At 42.4% G+C, this 14641-nt stretch overlaps 1 protein-coding gene across 1 annotated transcript in view; it reads left to right on the top strand.

Annotated features, from left to right (window-relative positions):
• The window catches only part of vta1 (vesicle (multivesicular body) trafficking 1), a 146072-nt gene that overhangs the window by 60009 nt on the left and 71422 nt on the right, over positions 1–14641 (top strand). The window lies entirely within an intron of this gene.

Genomic DNA, 14641 nt, shown 5'->3' with positions numbered 1-14641 from the left:
TTGTGAAAATAGCAGATCCACATGCTCACATGTGAGCATGTAGATCGGCTATTTTCACAATTTCAGCCTCTAATATTTGTCATTTTAGATGTATTAAAAAGTCCTTAAATTGTCACTTTAGAAATGTGCATACATGTATGCACATTTAACGTTAAACGTTTAATATTAAACGTTACATTGGTTTGTTTACTGTTGAGAGAGAAATCAATGTTGCACATTAAGTTAATCATCTGGGGACCCCCCAAAATAATTTGGGGACCCCCCTGGGGGTCCTGACCCACAGGAGTTAAATTAACATAGATTTTTTAAATATAGATTGGGATCTCAGAGATGGAAATGCCATTAAATGGGGGTCCGTAGTCTAATGCATAGCAAACTGGGGGTCCTTGAAATTGGCTCAGGAGGTAGAGCGGCTGCTTGGGAACCAGAAGGTCCCCAGTTCGATCCCGGGCTCCCCCAGAGTTGGTGTCGAAGGTTGATGTCTTGCATGGTTTCCTCCGTGTGTAAAGCATGCGCCTTTGGTCTGGATAACTTGGGTGCTACGTATATTATGCATCATTTACCATTTATAAACAGGGGGAAAATATTTTTCCAGTACTGGAAAAAGTTTTGGAATTGATCAAGGGTCCTGGAAGATCCTGGAAAAAATAGCTATGCTTTCTTTTATTTCTGGTTATTGATTTTGTTTACTGCCACCATAAATCGACTTTGAGTGTTCCCTGACACAATTTCTTACCTTTTGACGTTGGCACGTGCGTGTCCATCGTGCACCATCCGCATGCACGCCACGGTCCATTCGCAGCGTGCACACTTTATTTTTGCTACAATGCCTGTCTTTGGGCATTGCACAAAGGAGTAAGTGCAGTGGAGTGTTGTAGACTTTTTTTGAGGGCATACTATAATCTATGATCCGCGGCTATTCGTGTGGCCAGGGCAGACGCCAGTGCATGATGCCTATCAGATACGCTACTTTGAAAGGTTCACGAGGGCAGACGCCATTCATATTTTTATTTAACGACAGCAGACGCCGTATACGTGCGTGCGTTACAGGTAGAACACAGCACTGAGTGAGCGACTCGTTGTTGCGCTGAATTTTTGTTTTGGCAATTCAATTGGGTAAAAAATGTGTGGAAACCCTGTATAAATGCAACTACATTTTAGGAGAGGATTTTGGGCACTGATCCAGAAAAGGTTGAGAATGACATAGGTGGTCATTTTCCCCTAACACCGAAAGGAAAGCAACAAGTACAAAAATAGGTTGGTTATTTTTAAAATAGAGCTCAATAGGCTTTAACCCATTTAGGCCTAACCCTAACCCTAGAATTATTGACTGCTTTAACTATTGAAAAATAGCAGATATACAAGCTCACAGCGCGGCACCGAGTGCCGCGCTGCGAGCTTGTAGATCTGCTATTTTTGAAAAAGTTGTGAAAATGTGTGCAAATCTTTGAATATAAGTATTTTCAAAGTGAACGTTTGTAACTCAAATTTTGCTTCTGGGGGGTCCCTGGAACTAGATATTTTGAGATGGGGGTCCGTGGCCAAATAAATATCATTTTGGGGGTCCTTCACATGAAAAGGTTTGACCACCACTGACACAGTAGTCTCTCAAGAACAGACTAACTGAGCTCCATTTGAGTGAAAAGGACCTTTTCCCTGACGATGGCTGGCCAGATTGTTGTCATTGAAACATGGGTTTTTAAAAAAAATCTTAGAAGGATTCAAAAGACACTTATAGAATCGGGTCAAAATTCGAATTTTCACGATTTTTCAAAAATAGCAGATCTACAAGCTCGCAGCGCGGCACTCGGTGCCGCGCTGTGAGCTTGTATATCTGCTATTTTTCAATAGTTAAAGCATAAAATAATGAAACACAAAATGTGTACCCGTTCTGAATGGGTTAAGTGGGTAATGAGAGTGCATAATTGGAATCGGGTCCATTAGGCTTACATTTGTACACTCACTGCGTTACAAATGAATAAATTAACATTACTGTGTACTGTGCATGTATAATTAGATGTACACTGCCACTCTCCAGTGCTTCGAGGGAGCAAGCTCCGAAGTACAAATAATTGGAGTTAGAAAACACATTAATTTAGCTTAATCTCTGCCCCTACAATATGGCGTTTCTGATCCGCATAATGTCATGGTAAGGGGTATAGATTAAGCAAATTATTTCTATTTAGAAAACTCATTAATTTTGCTTAATCTACACCCCTAACCATGACATTATGGAGATCAGAAACGGCATATTGTAGGCACTCTCACATGTACGCACGCACGCACACACACACAATTCCCGCCGGGGGACACTGTGGGTGCTGGGGGCGTGTTCTCTCCTCCGCGTCATCAGCGCCCATACCCTAGGTGGGGTTGGCAAAAGGGCCTTTCTGTGTGGAGTTTGCATGTTCTCCCCGTGTCTCCTAAAAACATGCAGTAATCCTGGTCTCTATACACCTGATGGAGGGGAAAGGAACTGGTTGGGAATAACGTGTTCCTTCCTACGTCCTACCAGGGAATCTCCCCTGTCAGGTGAAAAGAAGCGGCGTGTACTACTCGTGCATAGAAGGAAGCATGAGATAAGTCCGTTGCTCTCCCCAGGTTGGCAGAGGGAGTGTAGCGCCCTGGATTACATTAGATAATTGGCACTGGGTGAAAAATGGGTTACAAAATTGTGCAATAAAAATTAGAGAAAAATAATAGTAACACTGGTATGTGGGGTTCAAGGTTGTATTTTATTGTTACGTATTTTGTACAGGTACGTAAGAGTAAAACTAGTTTTTGTTCGGCTTGCTTTCAGACAATGCAGTGAACAGCAAAACAACAAAAACACAACACATCTAAAGATAAATTAATAAGCAATAAGTAATAATGGCTTAGGAAAGAAAGAGAGTGCAAAAGAGCAAAGAGAATGTAAAAAGCATCCTCAGCTGTACATGTGCATAAGGTTTGGTATATTGTATGCACCCATGACATTATAGGGCCCAATTTTGAACCAGGTCTTATGCCTTATGCCTTAACTTCTTTACCTTTTTTCACAATTTTGAAAAATACTATTTTAAATACTTCAAATGCTGATCTACATCTGCACGTTGTGAACTTGCAGATCAGCTATTTGAAATATTTAAAAAACTAAAACAAAATAGTAAAAAAAGGCAAAGAAGTTAAGGCATAAGACCTGGTTCAAAATAGGGCCCTATGTTTCCTTAGTAGCTACTGTACTATAACCTTTTGTAAACAACTTCACAGTGTGTTCTGTCGCACATAGTGTGTTCTATGTGCAACAGGTTGGTATAATTCAAGAGGTTAACTATCGAACAAAAGGTAACAAGCGTCTGCAAGGACTCGTCTTTCTTCCAAGCTCTGACTGACTTATTGAGACACAGAGAGAGGTGATTGAGATCTCCGCCTGCCATTTTACCGCACATTCTAGCAGCTCCTTTCATCCCGGTTCTCTTCTCCGAGGTCAATCATCCGTACGCCCGCAAATAAAAGAGAAGAGCAGATTCAATAAGACGAGAGCAAAGTCGCCGACCGTGAAAAATCTTTACTTCTGAGCTTCTGAAGTACAGTATGTGCACTGATCAGTCTTTCATTGACTTGTGTTTAGTGACAAAAGATCACACCCAGCATGAAGTTAGCGGTCCCTTTGAGCAGTGTTAAACTATTTGAATTCTTCTGTTGTCCATTAAATGTCAAGGCTTGCAGCGGTATTGCAGCTGCTGCTACTCATAAGAGGCGTATGAGACTGTACATACCTACACACTCGGTCAAGCATTGGAGCACTGCGGAACCGCTAAACAATGCATATAATTAATGTGAGCATATATCCGTACCACTGCTGTATTTGTCAAAAGAGAGAGCTTATATTTCCATTGTGGCCCTTTGCACAAACAACATCAGCATTCGGTACAAAGGTCAGCTTGTCATAATTTATCGTCCCCAAGTACATGTCCAGGAAGTCACATTTATCCACACTGTCCTTCTCCAGCTGTCTGTGTGTGTGTGTGTGTGTGTGTGTGTGTATACCCACGCACACGCACACACATGCACACGCACACACACACACACACACACGCACACGCACACACACACACACACACAAGTGTATACTGTGCTGTTATCGTTGTTGTCGGGTGGAAACCTTGTATGTCCAAAACTGCTCGTTTTGTATTTATTATTTTAAAAACGATTTAAACTATTGAAAATAGCCGATCTGCAAGCACACAACGCCTCAGGGAGCGAGGTGTTGTGTGCTTGTAGATCGGCTATTTTCACTTGTGCGACAGTCTTGTGTGGGGAAACAGGGTTTTACGTTATGAAAAGACGTGCACATTTGAAATTTGTAGATGCGAGGTTTTTGCCCGACAGTGACGATATGCAAGTCCCCTTCATGCATGCATGTGTATATTCTGTCACGTCTGGAAACCTCATATGTACCCTAACCGTTACTTTTAAGGATTCAAATTCAAAAATAGCAAAAGTAGCCAGATCTACAAGCTTAAGACGCACCGCTTCACACCGTGTTTTTGAGCTTGCGGATCTGCTACTTTTGATGCTTTTGTGCAATGCTCTAGTGCAGTGGTTCTCAACCTATGGGTCGGGACCCCCAGGGCAGTCCCCAAATTATTTTGGGGGGTCCCCGGATGATTAACTTAATGTGCAACATTGTTTTCTCACTCAACAGTAAACAAACCACAAAATACGCCACATTTCTAAAGTGACAATTTAAGGCCTTTTTTAATACCTCTAAAATGATAAATTAAACATTGGCCAAATTCTCAAATATTAGAGGCAGAAATTGTGAAAATAGCTGATCTACGTGCTCACAACGCCTCCCAACACGAGGCGTTGTGAGCATGTAGATCTGCTATTTTCCCAATAGAACTGTTACACAAAATGAAATGCCTAAACTTTGAGTGCTCGTCAGGGTGGGGGGGTCCCCAGTTAAAATATGATTATTTTGGCGGCCCCGGTCTGAAAAGGTTGAGAACCACTGCTCTAGTGTGATCAAGTATAGGGCGTTGATTTCCGAAAAAACAAAAAGTTAGTATATGGAGATAAGAGGTTTCTGCCTGAAAGGCCATTCAAGTCCATGTTGAAGTCTTTGTGCGGATGCGAGGCTGTTATGAGCGTTTGCGTGCCAAATAAGTGTTGAAACAGTGTTTTGTTAACCCATTTAGGCCTAGAATTATTGAATGCTTTAACCAGTGAAAAATAGCAGATATACAAGCTCACAGCGCGGCACCGAGTGCCGCGCTGCGAGCTTGTAGATCTGCTATTTTTGAAAAAGTCGTGAAAATGGGTGCAAATCTTTGAATATAATGTATTTTCAAAGCGAACATTTGTAACTCAAATTTTGCTTCTGGGGGGTCCCTGGAACTAAATATTTTTAGATGGGGGTCCGTGGCCAAATACATATAATTTTGGGGGTCCTTCACATGAAAAAGTTTGAGAACCACTGATATAGCAGTCTCTCAAGAACAGACTAACTGAGCTCCAGTTGAAGTGAAAAGGACCTTTTCTTTGACGATGGCTGGCCAGATTGCTGACATAGAAACACAGGTTTTTTCCAAAAACCTTAGAAGGATTCAAAAGACACTTATAGAATCGGGTCAAAATTCGAATTTTCACAATTTTTCGAAAATAGCAGATCTACAAGCTCGCAGCGCGGCACCGAGCTTGTATATCTGCTATTTTTCAATAGTTAAAGCATAAAATAATAATACACAATAGCGTACCCGTTCTGAATGGGTTAAAGAGCGGGTCTGTCCTCTCCCCTGTGATAAGAGTGTTTTGACAGGACCTGACGTAGCCGCCCGCCTCCTCCCTGCGGTCCCGGCAGCGTAGCGGCTCGGGCGTGGTCCGGGGTCAACGATAACTCGGCCCGGGTGGAAATAACACGGCAGATAAACTTCTAACCCGCCTGTGCTCATAATAAGACACAATGGACGTCCGCCCAATGCTGTGGTGGGAAGCTAACCGAGTGCATTCACTCAAGTATTTAACCTAAAAGCCTATATCCGGGGGACCACCAGTGGTCCTTGAAGGGATTCCAGGTGGTCCCCAGCTAAATGATGCAGAGTTGGTAACCGAATGGAGTGGACCCTTATTATAGATACTGTAACTCTTGAGTGTAAAATTAAACCAAATCCATTTTGTTTCATTATCGCGTCTCAAGATTTAACATTATTGTTAACCCATTTAGGCCTAAGTCCGATTTGAAAAATAACCCACTGTTTTTCTGGAAAACATATTACTAAGCCTCTGTAGCAGCTAGAAACACAATAGGCTCTATGCATATACACCATTTTGTTCTACTTCCGGGTGTCTTTCGACTTCCTTCACAGGTGTTACTGATGATACTAATGAAGGCTCTGTTTGATTTATTGTACAGTGGTTCTTTAATTTCAAGGACCCCCATAACTCTGTACAAATGGAATCAACAAATGGAATCAAATGGACCATTGCGGGTCCATTTGCTTCCATTTGTACACTGTCAGAGTTACACACCTGTATGGGGACATTTGGAACCCACTCAAGGACACTTTGAGACCCACTGGTGTAGCAGAGTGTTTCCAGTGAGCCAACATGCACAATATCAGCACCCTGACTCTGTTTGACCAGAATGGAACAGACCCTTCATTAGTATCATCGATAACACCTGTGAAGGAAGTCAAAAGACACCCGGAAGTAGAACAAAATGGCGTATATGCATATAGCATATTCCAAAACTATTTGATAGCTTACACCTTTTAGCCTGACACTCAGCCTGAATTGCATTTCGTTTCACTCCATTAATCGCCAAAACAAAATTTTAAAGGGGTGTGGCTTGCGATTCAGCAAGTCTGGAACCAGGCTATACACCTTTGGCTTTCATAGAAAAAAAAATCTAAAAAAACTAAAATATTTTTGAAAAAATGACTACATACTGTACATACTGTAATACACAAAAATGTGTTCCTGGCCCGAGGGGGTAATACACTTTAATGTGTACCCGTCCAGAATGGACATCTGCATTACTTTATTCGCAAGAAATCGACACAATTATATAATGCCGAAGAATTGTTACTTCAATCAAGGTTTTCCCGGTAGAAAGTAGCGTGTGGAAGGAACTTGTTGTTCCAACCAGTTCCTTTCCTATTGCTACATTTACGTATTGTAAGCAGAAAAAACTGTGTAGTTCTTCAAGAACTGGAAACAATACAGCTGATAACTTCTAACCCTGTATGCTCATGAGCACAATGGACGTCCCCATTCCCCCTCTGCGTTCTCCGGACCACCCAGCCCAGAAATGTATAGGTCACGGTCTTGATCCACCAGACAGACACCCCTATTTTGAGCATGTCATTATAGTATAGGCCAGTGGTTCTCAACCTGTGGGTCGGGACACGCCCCTGCGTGTCCCGATGAAGCTGGTCGATTTGACATATGGCCCAATTGCGTGCCATCAAAAGTGTGCGACGTGTAGCGCAGCAAAATACAGTTTGTCTGACGTGGATAGAAAGAACAAAGTTGGAAAGTAATATAAGTCATAGGTTAGGGGACCCCCTAAGTCAGGGGTCTTCAACAGGGGGTCCGGAACCCCTAGAGGGTACTCAGAGTTACTACAGGGTGTCTTCCAAATCTTCCAATCCTTTTTATATTAACAACTTGAACCCTACTGTCCATAATCCTTTTTATATTAACAACTTGAACCCTACTGTCCATATTGTTGAGCTTGTAGATCGGCTATTTTCGGCAAAGAGGTTTGGTGCAGAGGGGGGAAAGAGCAGACTAAGTACAGAGTAAAAGGTCAAGTTTATTAGGTAATGACGACTCAAGTTGTTAAATATCTTGAAAACACAAATTGACATGAATCCAAAATACTGTAAAACGATGAAACTATATGGAATCTATGAATCTATGCTTCATCTCTCTCTCAACTAGGGGTCCTTGGCCTGAAAACGTTGAAGACCCCTGGTCTAAGTAGTCTGAGTACTAAGTAAATTGAATGCCTCAACACCTACATTCCAAGTGCTTATCAGGTTGGTTGGTAGGTTCAAATATGATAATTGTGGGGTGTCGTGATCTGAACAGTTTGAGAGACACTGCTACAGGGCAGTGCTTCTTAAACATTGTCAAGGATCACCAAACCAGATATATATTTGACCCTGGACAATCTTAAAATCCTACCGAGTGGGACCAGACCAAATCTTTTTTTTTTTATTATTATTATTTTTTTGCACTGGCAGATTGGTCTGGTGTCCAGGTCATGAGGCCTTGTCTGTGCACAAACTTGTATCACATTGTCCTCGCTTTCATCCGCTGTCTCTGCCTGCATCTCAATGTGACATCACTCTCCAAGTCACACAGTTTCTGTTATCATGTAACTTACGTATATGACTTATATATGCCATAAATACATGTAGCATGTGTCTTAAGCGTGTGTTTGAAAGAGAGGGGGTTCTCGCACGCACGCACACACACAAAGACACACGAACAAAAAATAAGAGAAGGAACAGCTAGAGGGGGTCTTGTGAAGTTTGACGTCAAGGCTTTGACATCACACATGCAAATGGCTCGACGCACGTGCACAGAAGCACGCGCGCACACACAGAGCAGCCCCCAGACCATGGTAGAAAAATGCTGACCTCTGCACTGGCAGGATTTGGCAGATTTTCGACCATGAAAGCAGCTCTGTGTTCATGGAAGAGCTGTGTGTGTGTGTGTGTGTGTGTGTGTGTGTGTGTGTGTGTGTGTGTGTGTGTGTGTGTGTGTGTGTGTGTGTGTGTGTGTGTGTGTGTGTGTGTGTGTGTGTGTGTGTGTGTGTGTGTGTGTGTGTGTGTGTGTGTGTGTGTGTGTGTGTGTGTGTGTGCGAATGTGAATGCTTTTAACCACATCAGTGACAGTGTAACTTAGCTTAGATGCCATAGCTTCAGTGTGGGTTTGCTTGTTCACTGGTGCTGTTCAGTTCTTTTGCTTAAAACAGACAGCGGGCACACAACGCTTGCGTTCTCGCTTTGGTCAGCTACATGGCATGTGAACACAAAGACAGACAATCTGCTCTGCCAATTAACTGCCAGAGAGTTAATAAAACTCTCTGGCAGGTGAAGTTTGCTCTCAGGTTGCCCGACTGACCAGGCAAGTGCTCATTTGAGAGGGGAGTCAGGGGACGCAACAACCGTTTATAAACACAACACTAGATCCAGGGAAAGCCCGGGAAAAAGAGTTGGAGAGGCCCTCATTGCGCGCTATAGAGAGAGATCTCTCTCTATAGCGCTGCTGCTACTCAAAGATTTGTTATTTCAGATCATGACAAGTGACAAGCCAGTGGGCCAATTACATGAGTTATATTTTGTCGTCGTTAGGTGGAAACCTTGTATGTCCAAAACCGTTTGTTTTGTATTTATCATTTTAAAAATGTTTTACACTAGTGAAAATAGCCGATCTACAAGCACACAACGCCTCGCACCGCGAGGCATTGTGTGCTTGTAGATCTGCTGTTTTCACTACTTTTGCGCAACGGCCTTATATGATGAAGCAGGGCTTTGCTTTGCGATAAAATGTAAAAAAAAAACTTGGAGATACAAGGTTTCTGCCCGGCAGTGACGATTTACTTTGTTGGCTGCCCACTGCCCAGCCCCCAAAATGGAACGGAGACATTTAATTTTTAATTTTTTACTAATGGCCGGCCTGGACCGGCTGGGAATGAACCGGCCCTTTGGGGAGTTGTCCCGCTTTTCCCAATGGCCAGCACGTCCCTGACTAGATCTGTCTAAACACCTGAACGTGGACAGAGCTGTCTTCTGCTCTGGAATGTAAAATAAGAACACGGTTTACCTATAATTTGCTGTTTTCACTGTTGCTAAAATAAGTGTGTACCCATACCCATTTTTTATCGGCCCCAGAAAGTAAAACATGTGTGTTAAATTGAACATTAATTCAGATTTTACCTATCATTTTATAATGGACGAGTTCAGGAAAATGGGCATGATCTGTACTTGCCCGACAGGCAAGTGCCAATGAGACCTTAGTGTCAACCCCTGTAAGCAATCTTCTAAACTTCTGCTTCATCAGTGTCAAATCAGTGTCATGTGCCTCACAGGAAAAAAAGCTGACCGCCAACAATCCAAATGTGCGTTACTCTACTTGACTGTTAGTTAATTGTTGCTCAGATAATTTCCGATTAACGATTTAATTGTGTCGTTGGACATTCTGAATAAAAATTTAATTTCTATGTTTTGAGCTTGTAGCTCAGCTAGCTCTGCAATTTCCACTATTTTTGGTATTTTTATGTTTGATAATATGAAGATATTTCATCATGAAAACAACTATGACAATTATGCAAAAATAATTGTGATTATCTCAAATAAGTGCGATTTAGATGATTCCGGAATAATTGTGACAGGCTTGCGTGAAACGAGCGCAAGCGAGACAATTTCACAATTCACAGGAGGGAAATTGTTACTCTTGCTGTCAGAGATTTTTGAAATATTACACACTCTCTCTGTCTCGCTCTCTCTTTTTACCTATATGTCTGCCCGCTTTCATGAATCTCTCCATTTCTTTCTGTATAATATTTAAACATCATCTTGACCCTTAATGAGACCAATGTCTGGATGTCCTGTTCTATTCTACAAATCATATTTGTCTTGGAAAAAGAAAGAAACCTGGTTCAGGTCTGGTGGGTTTGGTGATCCATCATTCACTGTAGTCAGTGGATAATCAAATGACAGAAGGTTTCCTATACGCTGGATAGTGCTGTCTGTAGTGGCAGCCATGTCTGTTTTGGTCCTTCATCTCTCTATGACAGTGGTTCTGAAACTTTTCAGGCCGCGACCCCCAAAATATCTTATTTTAACTGGGGACCCCCCCACCCTACGAAAACTAAGCGTTGTAAGAGTTGAGGCATTAGGCTTAAGGCTTGTCACGATACTGGATTTCTAACTTCGATACGATATTTTGAAAAATGTCGATACTCGATACCATTTTGGATACCACGCAACCACTGCGATTTTAGTGCAAAAATGTTTATTCTTATTTATAGAAAAATAAACTTCTTGAGGTAGATGGTAGTGCACTTTTTAAAGGCCTGGCTTTGATGTTTTCACATTTTAAGTACAAATAGGCCTTTAAAATAACTAGGAATAAGCCAAAGTAGGAAGGGTACACATAAAAGTAACGTTGGTGTAAACCAAGGAGAGAGGTCAAAACTGAGTATCGATATTATCGATACTATCATTTTGAAAATCAATATTCAAAATTGATACTTTTCGTTAAATCTATATTTTTGACAACACTATTACATATTGTATAACACGGTTCTATTGTGAAAATAGCCAATCTACATGTTCACAACGCCTCGTGTTTAATTTGTCATTTCAGAGGTATTAACACATGGGTGACTAACAGGTAATTTTGGCCGATTTTGAGATTGCCTCCTCCCCCTGCTGCCAGCGGGGGTTCTATTGTCAATAGAACAACAGACAATAGAACCCCCGCTGGCAGCAGGGGAGGAGGGTGTTGCTCTCCTGGGCAAAAAGGGAGAGAATTTACCTGTCAATTTGACCTATAAATGCAGTCAGAGTGGTAGTTTTTTTATTTTCAGTCACCCGAGTGTTAAAAAGTCCTTAAATTGTCACTTTAGAAATGTGCAGACGCCCTCTATACACTTAAACTTTTTGTTGGTTTGTTTACTGTTGAGAGAGAAAACACTGTTGCACATTAAGTTAATCATCTGGGGACCCCCCAAATATTTTGGGACCCCCCCCCCTGCGGGTCCCGACCCGCAGGTTGAGAACCACTGCTCTATGAGACGTCCTTGTGCGAGCCATCTGCTCAAGGCCAGGGCTCTCAGGACTCAGGAGTCCACAATGGAATTGCCAATTAATTCACAATTACGTTGACATGTGAAATTTGAAATTAATATCAAGGACACACAGTTTAGTATGCCATGGACCCCCATAACTCCAAGAGTGTACTAATAGAACCAAATGGACCGTTTACTAGATCATAATACACCCCATTAGACCTGTCAAAATCTATCCCATTTCATCCAATCAGGAGGAGAGAGAACCCATAATCACGATCAAGCTGTGATGCTGTGAGGGAAAGTAGGCACAAAACATTCTGGGGAAGAAGTCTAGTAGTTAGTAACATGTATTGATTAGACCCTCCTGAAAAAAGAGATTATGCGGTCGCAGAATTTCCTGCATAATCAGCCAAATGGCATATATAATTATATGGCATATTATGTATCTGCTGAAACGTGTGCGCTTTGATGCGTTTTTTTTTAGGCGAGCAAATGTTTGTTTGTAGTCTAGTTTTAGTTGACTAAAGATCATAAGATGTTAGTAAACTAAATATACAGTTGATTTTGACACCTATATTTGGCAGGCTGTAATGGGTCGTATTTACATGTGCATGTGGTATTAGCTCTAACTTGTAGATCAGCTATTTTTGGACTGCGACACTCAACCAAGCATAACATGACTTGGCCTAGTTCTACCGGATCTCTTCTCCATCAGTACCTCCCTAACATTTGCGTCCAGTTTTTATTGACAGGCAGTCAGGCACACAAGCCTATTAAATTCATGTCGCCAAAACCATGCTCCAATACACAGCACAGGGTTGTGTTGTTGACACACATGCAAGCGCACGCACGCACACGCACGCACACACACACACACACACACACACACACACACACACACACACACACACACACACACACACACACACACACACACACACACACACACACTAGTTGTTAGTGCAAAAGCAGACTTCCAGAAGCAGGTTTACCAGAAGTGGGTTATATGAGTGTTCCACAGAACGCAATACTAAAACAAACTGTGGCTTTACGAGAAGAAGTGCCAACAGCCAGCAGGCATGTGTGCTGGGATTATGTCACTTCTGTTCACACACACACACACACACACACACACACACACACACACACACACACACACACACACACACACACACACACACACACACACACACACACACACACACACACACACACACACACAGGGCTGGGCAGTTAACTGAAAATATATCCAAACCTGGGGGGACACGGTGGCGCAGTCGGTAGCGCTGTCGTCTCATGGCTACAAGGGCGCTTTCTCTCCTCCGCGTCATCAGTGCCCATACCCTAGGTGGGTTTGGCGAAAAGGAGTTTGCATGTGGAGTTTGCATGTTCTCCCCGTGTCCCCTAGTGTAGGTTACCCCTTCACAAAAAAACATGCAGTAACCCTGGTCTCTATACTGCCTCCCCCTGGCTAGCCTGGGCGCCTGATGTATGGGAGATGGAACTGGTTAGAATAACGTGTTCCTTCCACGCGCTACGTCCAACCTGGGAAACTCCCCCCTGTCAGATGAAAAGAAGCGGCTTGGACTCCTTGTGCCTTGAAGGAAACCCTAAAAGTGGAGTCTGCATTGGACCTTAGTCACCAGAACCAAGGACGGGTGTTTTCAATGAATCCAACGTGGTTAAAATGGAGTTTGAAGGGGGGGAGGGGTCCTTGACATGAAAAGGTTCGAGAAGCCCTGACGTAGAGAGGTGAATATTTATAGGTGTGTACAAGAAAGAGAAACTTCCTCCAGGCTGTTGAGACCGTTACTCGGCTCTGTTCCTCACCCTGCTTACAAGGAACCTATTGATAATCCCCACTCTCTCTCTCTCTGTGTGTGTGTATGCGTGCGTGCGCGTGTTGACGTCCAAACACATTTTGTCCTAGTTTCTAACAACGTATTGTGCACATTAGGGCCACATCTAAGCCAAAGCTGTGATTCATAGAAGCCAGGAGCTCTCAGTTGTGTTTATTCGCGTTTATCCAGATTGTGGCCATAATATATCACATCCTACACAATATACAACATCCTACTACATACCGTAGGATGCTTGCAGTAGGATGCCAATAACTGTTGTGGTCTATAACCCATATTTACAGATACATAAAATCATATTTAAATTTTCTGAAAAAGACACATAAACACTTAATAAAAAAAAAAGCAATGCCTCTTTATTCCAAAACTAGGGATGCACCATATTGAAATGTTGGCCCATATCAAAACAAACAACTTGAATGTAGTGTTATTATTTAAAATAGAAAATCCAACTTGTTGAACTTTTTGAAAGCTTCCCTAGAAAACAAGGATTGAATCTGCCAGCCTTCATCATTTCACAAAATGTTTTTTTTCGGCTTCACGTTCAAATGTAATTATTATAAAAGGAAATATCGGATGCAACCGATATATTATTTTGATACCAGTTCGATACAGATATTGCATTTTAAAAGGCTTGTGTGGACTCATGTGGGAGAGACTGTGTGCTATGTGCTATGTGCTATGTGCGTGCGTGCGTGCGTGCGTGCGTGCGTGTGTGTGTGTTGTTGAGGTACCCAGAAGGGAAAGTTTAACTTTTTTTACGACTTGTTTTTCTCACCCCTGCTTCCGTTTCTGTGATCACCATGTTTACTGGCTTTCATACGCTTCTCACCTCTGAAAGGCATAAAGTACCACGCACGCACACACGCACACACACACACACACACACACACACACACACACGCACACACACACACACACACACACACACACACACACACACACACACACACACACACACACACACACTCTATTACACCTCTTTAAA

This window comes from Nannobrachium achirus, assembly GCF_963921795.1.
Source record: "Nannobrachium achirus genome assembly, chromosome: 16".
Taxonomy (NCBI): Eukaryota; Metazoa; Chordata; class Actinopteri; order Myctophiformes; family Myctophidae; genus Nannobrachium; species Nannobrachium achirus.
This window is presented reverse-complemented; position numbering and strand designations above follow the sequence as displayed.